The following is an 11,763-nucleotide window of genomic DNA, read 5'->3' as shown; positions in this document are numbered from 1 at the left end:
CTGCCTCCTGAACCTGAACGCATCGCCTGTGCAAGTTCAGGTGGTGAACGAACGAACCATTTTGCAGCAAAATTCGAAGGACAGAGAGGACAGATTTAGAGAAACCACAACGGCATGTGTCTGTGCTTTTCCTCACTTCACTGAATTCTCTACTCTATGCTTCTTTTATGCACCAAAAATTGCTCAGCGATTTGGTAGAGCCTTCAACAGATCTATCATTCAAAGAGCTCTTTTACAGTGCACAATAATACTTAGTGGTACATTGTTTAGGTAAAATCTAACTAGTTATTATTATGAATAATTTAGTAATTATTACATTGTAAAAGGTGATATTTCAAATGAAATAGTCTTTTAAACTTTATGTTAGTATCAAAAATAAAATTACAGTGATGTCATTTGTGTTCTTTTACCATGATATCCTTATACTGCCTATACTACTCGTGTGTACTACCCATATCACATGTAAAGATTTCAGTAGTATACAATTAATCTTAACTGTCGGATATTTTTATACTAATCCTTTTCGAACAGTAGTATAGTCTAATATTGTGTACTGTAAGAATAAGCAGCCCTCGATCCTTCAGTAACTATATATACGTCAAAGTCGTTGTCAATGAAGAACAACAAAATATAGGAAATTGTGGGCTATGCGGTCTACCTTCTATTCCTCTGCCTTATTCGTAATGCCGCTCACAATGCATCATGAGGTTAGAGGGTAGGGACAATAGACTCCACTTCTAGATGTAACAAATATTCCATCTGTGTTCCGGAGAAATTCGTGTGACTCCTGAACCATGTCACCAACCACGATCATACATGTCAGTTTAATGAGTCTAAAATATATTAGTCCCTAGCACACATGTGTGAGTCATGTGCCATGATCAGTTCTATATATATGAGATCAATTCCAATATGATCATGTGGGTTAACAGCCTCCAGAGCCGATCTTGCAAAACAAACACAGCTCTTCCGTCATGCTATACCCAGGTCAAACATATACGTACATAATAAACATTCCAGTAGAGTCGATCTCAACTTGTTCCTCTATTGTATTCCAGCACAAACGTCCTCGACACTTCGAGTATAAATTTCTCGAGTTAGATTCCGCACCAATAATTCCTTGTTCACTCGCATCAATAAATAATTCCACAGGTGAATATATATAATGACTATAATATATGATATGAAATAAATGTTGATAGCTACAAATAAAAAAAACCAACACAAAAGACATGCAACAAGGACCAATTCGTTACGCAACCAGTCGACCTTCGATTAAAAATCTTGTTCTTATCGAGATTGTCGCTTTACTGTCTGCTGGGACTAGTTCTACTTGAAGCTTTGCTGCGTTACATCATCTCGCCACCCCATGACAAGCATTAGCGATGACGACTCGGATTAAGAAGACACGCAATGAGGCTAATGAAAGCTTACTTTGACAAAGACGTAGAATTTCAAATTTACCATGCTAATCCATTGAGTGCGACTATTCAAATTGTGAGTGTATATATATGGTTTCTTGATGATTCAATTCCAAATACAAATAGTATATAGAGGTCTAGAACCCTAGCTAGATTCTACCAGCTCCAGCTGATCTTGTCAGTTGTGTGCATATATATACGATGCCTAGACCATGGACCATTTGTTCTGATAACTTAGTTATATGCTTTGGTTAGCTGGTACGTACACATACGATGCAGTTATTATGAAGTAATCATCAGGAAGACCTACCCAAGTACCGTGCATGATGCTCTATGTTGCTTTAGTTTTAGTGAAAGATTTTACTTGAAGGTCTTATTAGCTTTCACCAGTAGGTGATATGTCCGGAGAGGGAGGGAGGGAGGGAGGGAGGGAGGGGGAGAGAGAGAGAGAGAGAGAGATTCATGGTGATTTTAATCGATCTCAAGATCTCTTAACCTAGTTTCTCAAAGGTCTTTATTCGAATATGATAGGTACTTGTATGTATAGGAAATTAGGAAGTGAATGTGAGAATCACTGTGTTTCAAAGGATGGGGAAAACCAGTAAGCTACTAGACTCTTGAATGCATTGTTCCTCTGTGGTACTCCCAGTGAACTACTTGTGGTACCGGACATCAGAATTGTGGGGGATCGGTCCGGGATGAGTTCCCCCGCCCCCTCTTCCTTCCCCATTGCCGCCACTTTTGCGGCCGGGGAGCCTGCCCTCCCGCCGCCGGCACTCACCCAGACACTGGCGGCTCCCACCTCCTCATGGGGTGACGCTCCGTCTCCGGCGCCCACCTCCTCCAAGCTCTGAGATGCGCCGTCGGACACTCTGCCCCTGTGCCCACCTCACCAAAGATCCAGGCCGCGCTGATGGGCACTCCTCCCAAGACAACTACCACCTCGCCGCTCCCTCATGCAACCTCTCGCCGCACCCCGCCGCTCTCCCCGACAGTGCAGCCCTTCTACCTAGGTGTCTACTGGTCGGCCCAAAGAGATGCGGTGGTTGGACGGAAGAGACGATGAGCTCGAGTGCGTGACCTACGGCTTCTCACCCTTGCTTTCATCGTCTCCACGGCCGTCCACCTACCCGAAGGCGGCCCACCACCCCCAACCCCCATCGCCACCACGACTGCGATGGGGTCGCCTGGCATGAATGCCGTTGCGACACCGGTGGTTGTGGTGGAGGAGGTTCCCCAGGCCGGGCGGCGACCACGATGTCGTCCATCCCGGCATGCTCAGAAGCGTCATCCTCCTTCACCGCGACAGCCTACACCACACGCTCGGAGATCCCCGACAGGACAGCCGCCAGACCACCTCGACGTGGGAGGTGGCCCTTCACGCCACCGACCCCAGGTGGACGTGGAGGGTTTCCAGGAGGCCATGTCGCGCACCATGCGGCGTTGTCTTCGACATGAGGAGCTAGCCGCCGCCCGTGTCTGCTGGCGGCCGCGCTCCCCCCGCTCCGGTTAGGTGGCGGCATATGGAGGACATGAGTGCGATTCGCGGGGTGCTGAGAAGCGTGGTTTCCGATGACAGGTGGTGCCGCGACGCTTCATCCGCACCACGACGGATAGCCCTCCGACGCCCATGGCCTCCCAAGCACCTAGCCGCACCCCATCCCCGCCACCTTCACTGATGGACTGCTTCACAGATGCATCAACGGATCCAACCCACCCTGTGGTGCCGGAGTTGAAGTGTTGTTACGTGGAGCGCAGTGACGCCATGGCTTAGGAGGAGGATAGGCTCAAATGGGAGTTGATCGCCCAGGTGGGCAACACCTCGAGAAACCTCAACATCGACGACGTGCTACAGGGAATTGCGGGAGCCACTGGGCTAGAAGCAACCTCATTCTCCATCGTGCTATCCTTCCCGGAGAGCTTCCTAGTGATCTGTTACTCCCAGGAGGTGCGGGACCATGTACTGGCAGTCAGCCCAATCCTTGTGGTAGCCAAAAGCCTCTCCCTTCATCCGTGGACGCTGCTAGCCCGAGCAAGCTCGGTGGTGCTCTTCCAGAAGGTCACGATCGAGCTCGACGACATACTGGAGCATGCCTGGGACCTTGACACAGCGAGCAAGTTGCTTGCCAAGCATGCCTGGGTTGAGCGCCTGGATTAGGCGACGGCGAGCAAGGTGGACATGTCCACATTCAAGCTCACGGCCTGGACCAAGGACCCCCACTCCATCCCTGCATCCGAGAAACTCATCGCGAAGCTGCTTACGCTAGTCATCTACTTTGACGACGAGATGCAGATGATCTTTGGTAGCTTGGAGCCCTACCTCCGTGAGAAGCGCATGTTGGAGTACCCCATCGACATTCACCTCTGCAGCATTGCAGACTTCTGGCCAAGAACGCCTTCAACCTCCGCCTCCTCCCCTTCCGACGATGGTGATAGTGTCCTGGACGGCAACCCGGATCACTCCTACGGGTTCCGGCAAGGAACAGGGTCGCGTCTCTCTGCTTTCCCCCACCGCAAGCGTGGCGGCGGGAGGGATTGCAATAGCGGCAGCAGTGGCGGTGGCGGCGGCGGTGGAGTCACATGCGCAGCACCGATGAGTGTGGGAACCAGCAATGCTGTGGCCTTGACAACAACAAAAGAAGCTTTGCAAAAGAAGCCTATTGGGGAGGTGCTGCAAAAGCACTTTCCAAAAGCGGATTCAAATAGGAAGGCCACGACAACGGCCTGTGATGTGTTGGCCCAGGCAAAGCTCACGAGAAGCCTAGTGGAGGTCCCCGGCTCATTTGACCAAGCTGAGACAACAGTCGAGTCGCCAGTGCGGGCAACCTTAGCTCTGCAGTAGGCAGCTGCTTTCGAGCTGTTGCTGCACAGGGATAGCTAGACAACACCAGTGCTTGACTACATGCTGATCTGGACAACACCAGTGCCTGACAGGTGCTGATTGAGTCTTCTCAGCTTGGGGGGATGCCGAGACCAACATTGTTGTGGAAGGCTTGTCGTGCAGATCAACGCCGGCCTAGGGGGACCAGCATGGAGCCGGATCCGATGCTGCTAGGCACCAGCTTGCCGGCTGCCCCCACGAAGGTGCTAGTGGACGCCTCTGCTGACGTGGTGACACAGACGGTGCAAGCAGTCCTAGCGGTCTCTGCGACGATTGACCACTCTGCCTCGCCAATTGACCCGGTTGCATGGGCCCTCGGTGTTGGGCTGCAACCTGATGGGACGCATGAAGCACATGATCAGTGGCCAACTGATTCGATGGACACAAACCATTAAGACGATGGGCCTCTCGAGCTTGACTCCCCACCAGGCTTCTCACAAACTGTGGCATCCGAGGAAGCTAAAAGGCTAAAGCATTTCACCAAGGAGCTCTAGCGCAAAATCAAATCACCATTGACGCCGCGGCGAGCAAAGACCAAGCAGGTGGCCCAACCCGCGTCGGCTGGCGAGAAACGGGAGCTACCAAAGTGAAGCGAGCGCCTGGGGAATCACCCCATGGCAAACATTGCATCATCCAAGCGGGCGGAGGTGGTTCTCATGCGCCATTTTGCAGTTGTTCCTGAGACAGTTACCATTACGTCCGAGGGTCAGAGGGCTTATGACAAGCTCTACTCGGCTGGAATGGGCAACAAGCACTTTGAAGCAGTGAGGGATCTGCTGCACTGCGGAATGCCTCCCCCATCCTAGGGATGCAGGCTTAAGTGAACTATTTGTTTAACTGGTTGTACCAACAAATGGATCAGATCACATTGATCTCATGGAATGTCCGTGGGCTTAATACAAGAGCGCGGCGTGATGTTGTTAGGGTATTAGTTGATGACACTAGAGCCTCTATCGTTTGTCTGTAGGAGACAAAGCTGAATGAGGTTAGCTGGTTTGTGATCCTCTCTATGTTTGGCCAGCAATTTAGTGACTTTGAGTACTTGTCGGCGGTGAACACTTGTGGAGGCGCTTTAATTGCTTGCCGCCGTGACGTAGCCGCCCTCTTGGATCCTCATGTCAGCGTCTTCTCTGTCACTGTACATGTGACAACCGTGTATGGGCCGCAGGGTGATGAGCTCCACTTTCTGGAGGAACTAGAGGCGATTAGGGACATCTGTGCAGGACCATGGGTGATTGCAGGTGATTTTAACCTGATCCTTGACCCTACTGACAAGAACAACACCTAGAACAACACCTAGATCGGTTCCCTCATGTTGTTGACTCCCTGGAGCTGCGGGACATACACTTACATGGGTGCACCTACACGTGGAGGAATGAAAGGCTGAACCCTACCTTAGTCAAGCTCGATCGTGTGCTTGCATTGGTAGATTGGGAGGAGATTTACCCCCGCTGCTTTCTCCGAGCGCTGTCTTCAGAGGATTCTGATCATTGCCCCTTGATGCTCCGAACTAATGCGTCGATCAGAACCAAACCGAAACACTTTGAAATTTATTGGCCAAAGTTTGACGACTTCCTTGAGGCAGTAACAAGAGGATGACATTGCTCGGATGAGGTAACTAACGCATATAGTCATCTTGACTGTCTCATCCGTAAGGTGTCCAGAGAGTTATAGAGCTGGGCTGCTAAGAAGATTGGCTCTGTAAAACTCCAGCTATTGATGGCTAAGGAGGTGGTGCTGAAGTTGGATCGTTCCCAGGAGACAAGAACTCTATCGACCGGAGAGAGTGACCTACGAAAGCAACTCAAGCGTCTCTCACTCGGCCTTGCATCATTGGAACGCACCATCGTGAGGCAACATTCAAGAATACTATATCTTAGTGATGGCGATATGAACACGCGCTTCTTCCACCTACATGCTATTGAGCGCCGACAAAAAAATCACATAACAAGCATCAACGGTTGGGATGGGACGGTCTATACGGCAGATGAGATGGCGCAGGTGTTCTTTGACTACTTCGATGAGGTGCTTGGAACCAAATGGACCAGACACTGTGCACTGGATCTAGAGTGCCTAGGAATCAGGCCTCAAGATTTCTTGGCTCTAGAGACGCCATTCTCTCAGGAAGAGATCTGGATGGTGATCAAGGACCTGTTGCCTGATAAGTCTCTGAGGCCCGACAGCATGACTGCAGCGTTCTACCAAGCTGCTTGGTCGGTGATCAAGCAAGACGTGATCCGGGCGATCAACACCTTCTTCGCAATTGACAGGCGAGGTTTTTCTTGTGTAAATGGAGCCCTCCTCACCCTCATTCCTAAGAAAATGGATGCACACCAACCGAAAGATTACAGGTCCATCAGCCTAATACATAGCTTTGCTAAGCTACTGTTGAAGATACTTGCCAACCGGTTGAGCAAGTCCATCAGTGATCTTGAGCTGTGCAATCAGAGTGCATTCATCAAGGGTAGATCTATCCTCGACAACTTAAAAAATGTGCAGCGATCCGCAGTGCTACTTCAGAAATGAAAGGTGCCTAAGCTACTGCTGAAGCTCAACATATCCAAGGCTCTCGGATTTAGTGACCGGCAGTCCACTAGGAGGTTGCCCAGGTGGTAGGTTTGTAGGCGGGGGAGATCGCAAGACCAAGAACTTAAATGATAATATAGGGACGCAAGGTTTAGACAGGTTCGGGCCTCCGGAGAGTAATAACCTATGTCCTGTATTCTAGTGGATTTTATTGCTGATCGTAGGTGCGAAGAGTTAACATGAGGTGGGATGAGTTTCGTCGCCCTCGGGGGTGCCCTTGGCCGTCTTATATAGGCTGACGACCTAGGGTTACAATCGGATAGGATCTAATCGTAGTTGGTTGTTACATGGTAAGCAATTTGAGTCGGTTTACAATAAGTATCTCATGATATCTAGGCAGAATCCATTCGCTCGGCCTCCAAACTTGTGCTCTACATATCTTCATGCCTTGGCCCACACGGCGTGGTCGGGCGAGCCCACCTATCAAGGCCGACCAGTATCCTGGTCGATGGGGACCCGTGGGTACCCTTATCCCTCAAGTCCTGAGCGATGTGGAGTTGAACAGGAATCTAACAAATGCGCGACGAAGCTTGTAATGTACTCGGCTGAAGGTGCGGTGTCGTTATAGTGATGGAGAGGCTGTGTTGTGCTCAAAAAAGGAAGAAAAATTGAAGATTCCATAGGCGTATGACCAAATGCCCATGGCTATGCAACTGCCGAGCTCCGGGATGTTTGACATCCTGTAGATCAAAGGAAAGCACATGGAGGTTGTCGCAAGACGCACTCCATATGGAGTAGCCCCCGAGCATTGAAGCGATTAAAGTAATCGGTCCAATGGTTAAGAATTTGATGTATTGTTTCCATCATAAAAGGGATCCAAATATAGCGCCCAGCCGCTGAGCATGAGGACTGGTGGAGCCGCAGAGACATGCCGACCTGAATAGACGCCCAGCCCCCGAGAGCGAGGAATTGCGGAGCCGTAGAGGCACCCCAACCTGAAATAGGCCCCCACCCCTAAGCATGAGGACTGACGAAGCCGCAGAGGCACGCTGACCTGAAATAGGCGCCTAGGCTCCGAGCGTGAGGATTCGTGGAGCCGCGGAAGTACGTCGACTCACCTCCCGCTTCGAGCCAGAGAGGTTGGCTGGGCAACGGGAGGCACCCTGAGTCATCTATGGCACCCAACCATCGAGCTTTGGAGCTAGCCGAGCCACGGAAGCACGTCGAGTCACCTATTGCCTCGAGCTAGAGAGGTCAGCTGGACAATAGGAGGCACACTGAGTCGTCTATGGTGCCTAGGCCCTCATGGAAGCTGGACGAGCCGCGGAAGCACGCCAAGTTGCCCTCCCCCCGCCTAGCCTAGGGCAGCCGAACAGCGGGTGGCACGCCGAGTCGTCTGTGGTGTCCAGCCCCTGAGCTTGGGAGCTAGCCGAGCCATAGAAGCACGCCAAGTCACCCCCCTCCCAGCCTAGGTCGTCCGAATAGCAGGTGACATGACAAGTCGTCTGTGGCGCCCGGCCCCTGAGCCTGGGAGCCAGTCGAGCCTCAGAAGTACGCCAAGTCATCTGTGGTACCCAGCGCTCGACCTTGGAAGCCAGGCAAGCCATAGAAGCACTCCAAGTCGCCTCCCGCACCTAGCCGCCAAGCCTGGGAGGTCGGTCGGGTGGCAGGAAGCACGCCGAGTCGTTTCTGAGCTGTAAAAGTAGAATGCAAACATTATGTAGACTACTGTAGACTATTTAATCATTGAATAACTTGGAGTTTTATTCGGCATATAAATAAATCCTTGCGTATCCTGCTCTTGTGGGCCATGTAATTTCTTCAGGTAGTTAGCATGTTATGTTTAAGCACCTAGCCTTACTTAGCTAGCAGTCTGCTGAGGGCGAATCTCGAACTTGTAGATGGGGTATCACAAGATGAGTTGAGGTTTCACGGATTAAAGCATGTGCTACCCAAGTACTTTACAAGCCGCAAAGCAGTCAAAACTATGCGAAAAAGCAAGGAGTGTGCACTGGGCACTCATAGGGTGCAACCCCCGACTGCTCGTGTAGTGTATGGATCAGGCTATATAAGCAGTCAGAGGTGCGACCAGGCTGGTCAGCGAAAGTCACGGAGACATAGGAGAGTTGAGGCGTGTGGAGGTATACGGAAGCCGTAAAATATTTAATTGAATATATGACTTAGCTTGGTTCATGGCCGAGTCGAAGAATGCGCAAAGTCGGCCGAAAGCCTTGATGAAGGGGACTGCCGTGGAGTGCGCTAACAATATCATGGCGCTTCTAAAGACGCACTTCCCCCAGCTGGTCGTGGAATGCGTCGAACGGGCGTTGCTGAGGACTTTGATGCTGGTAACCTCCCGGAGCTAGCCGAGCAATATCAACAAGCCGCGGAGGACCTAGTTAAGGAACTGGACCTATAATGAAAAAATTGTAAAATGTATCAATCTGTGCCGTTGGGCAAGAAAACTTGTTGATTAACTTATGCATAGGCAAAACTTCTTTCCTCCCTTGGTATGTTTGAGAGGACACCGTGTGGCCTAGGCCTGTAGCCGCTATGCGCCTAGCCTTGCCTGGCCAGCACTCTGCTGAGAGCGGATCTCGAGCTTGTATAGGGGGCAAACGCAAGGTTGTCTAGGTTTCGCATTTTAGTACGCCGTCCACACGAGTTAATCGCACAACCTTGAGAGGAGTAGGAGAAAAGTTGGGACCCGAAGGTTGGTGCATAGCGAGGGAAGCCCTCGAGCATAAAGGTGAGGGTGTTGTCTGTCGAACAAGTCGGACAGCCCCTGAGCATGATTAAGAGCTCAGCTAAGAAAGAAAGAAGGTAGTACATACACAAAGAACCTCTGGTGTTTTATTTATTCAATATGAGAAAGTTAAAAGAGTACATAGCTTTTATATCAGAAGGGTAGAAACGCCGCAGGTGTTGGATGTTCGCCACAATCCGGAAACTGGGTGGGTTCAGGTGGTTCTTCAGATTGGATCTAGATAGACTGCATGAGTTTTTTTTGGAAAACATGGCAGCTGAGTTCTTGAGGCCTAAAGGGGCGCGGGGAGGGCCCAGCGCCAACCTTTCGGGGTGTAGTGCAGCCTCAGAGAGGTTGATGCACTCGGCAATGGTGTCCTGATGCGATCTAGCCTCGCAATTAGATCAGAGGGTGTGGATGGGCGGGTTGCCGTGAGGATGTGCAGGATCCTCTCTGAGAGAGAAAGATCACTGACCTACTAGGCAACCGGCGTGATGATTCTCGGGTGGAGATATTGCTCTGTCGGTGCAGATCCGACGGATGCCGAGCTAGCGGCGGGCACCGAGTCGGCAAAGGAGACGGTGGAGTCGGAGTCCACCGGCATGCTCCCGAAGCGGATCTGGATCGGTTTGGCGAGGAAGTCCTTCATGCTCTCAGAGAAGATGACACCGGGGCGGGATGCCATCGAGCTTGTTGGGGAGGATCTCACGATGACCCCTACCTAATGTGCCAACTGTCGCATTTAGTGATCGGCAGTCCACCAGGGGTTACCCAGGTGGTAGGTTTGTAGGCTGGGAAGATCGCAAGACCAAGAACTCGAATGGTAACACATGGACGCAAGGTTTAGACAGGTTCAGACCTACGGAGAGTAATACCCTACGTCCTGTGTTCTGGTGGATTGTATTGTTGATCGCAGGTGCAAAGAGTTAACGTGAGGTGGGATGAGTTTCGTCACCCTCGAGGGGCGCCCCTAACCGCCTTATATAGGCTGATGACCTAGGGTTACAATAAGATAGGATCTAATCCTAGTCGGTTGTTACATGGAAAGTAATCTGAGTCGATCTACAACAAGTATTCCGTGATATCCAGGCAGAATCCATTCGCGTGGTCTTCAGACTTGTGCTCCACATATCTTCATGCCTTGGTCCGTATGGTGTGGTCGGGCGAGCCCACCTGTCAGGGCCAACTAGTATCCTGATCGGTGGGGATCCGTCGGTACCCTTATCCCTCAAAGGCCTTTGACACTGTTTCCTAACAATTCCTCCTTGAAGTACTGCAAGCCTGGGGATTTGGGGATAGATGGCGCGACTGGATTTCCCTCTTGCTGTCCACGGCAACAACAAGGGTCCTCATCAACGGCCAACATGGAGAACCAATTGAGCACCATCAAGGCCTACGACAGGGAGATCTGCTCTCGCCAATGTTGTTCATCATCGTCATCGTAAAGCAAGTGAGGATGCAGTGCTGCAGCTTATGGGCCTGCTGGCGGTGAAGCATTACTGCGTGCCAGATGTCGGTGTTTTATAGCTGGCAACCTACCGAGGGGTATCCCGAGGTAGTAGATTAGTTGGTGGGGGATCGCCGGACGTGGATCTTGAAGGTAAAAGCGAGGATACAAGATACGTATTTATATAGGTTCGGGCCGCCAGAGTAGCGTAATACCCTACGTCCTATTTGGGGTGTTGTATATTGCGCACTGCGCTTGGATGTTGATTGGTGTTGAGGATTTGGTCCTCTGTTGTGGTTCTATGAGGTCTTCGCCTCTGTTGGTCTGCCGATCTAGGTACCCCTGCGCTCCTTTATATACTTCAGGGGGTGGGATTACTAGTCGGTTACAAGGTATGAGTACTAGTAGGATTACATGGTTAGATTATGGGGGAATTCTAGTAGGAATCCGCATTCTTCCTTCCATGCGGGTATTGGGGATCTATCCACAGCATCGGACAATCCAAGGAATTTTGCAGCTCTTCGGAGATTCTTCAAGCCTACCTATCAATCTGGATAATTGCTCGGTGGCACCCATCTTCGGCGAGGATGAGGTCTTGCAGGAATTCCTGTCTGTACTGGCATGCCCAGTTCATCAGTTTCAAATCTAGTACTTGGGCGCACCGCTATCCACCAAAGCATTGCCAAAGTCGCAGTTCAGACCTCTGATTGAGAAGACGGCGTCAAAGTTGCCTACTTGGCAA

The sequence above is a fragment of the Setaria viridis genome, chromosome 7 (genome assembly GCF_005286985.2).
Source record: "Setaria viridis chromosome 7, Setaria_viridis_v4.0, whole genome shotgun sequence".
Lineage (NCBI taxonomy): Eukaryota > Viridiplantae > Streptophyta > Magnoliopsida > Poales > Poaceae > Setaria > Setaria viridis.
This window is presented reverse-complemented; position numbering follows the sequence as displayed.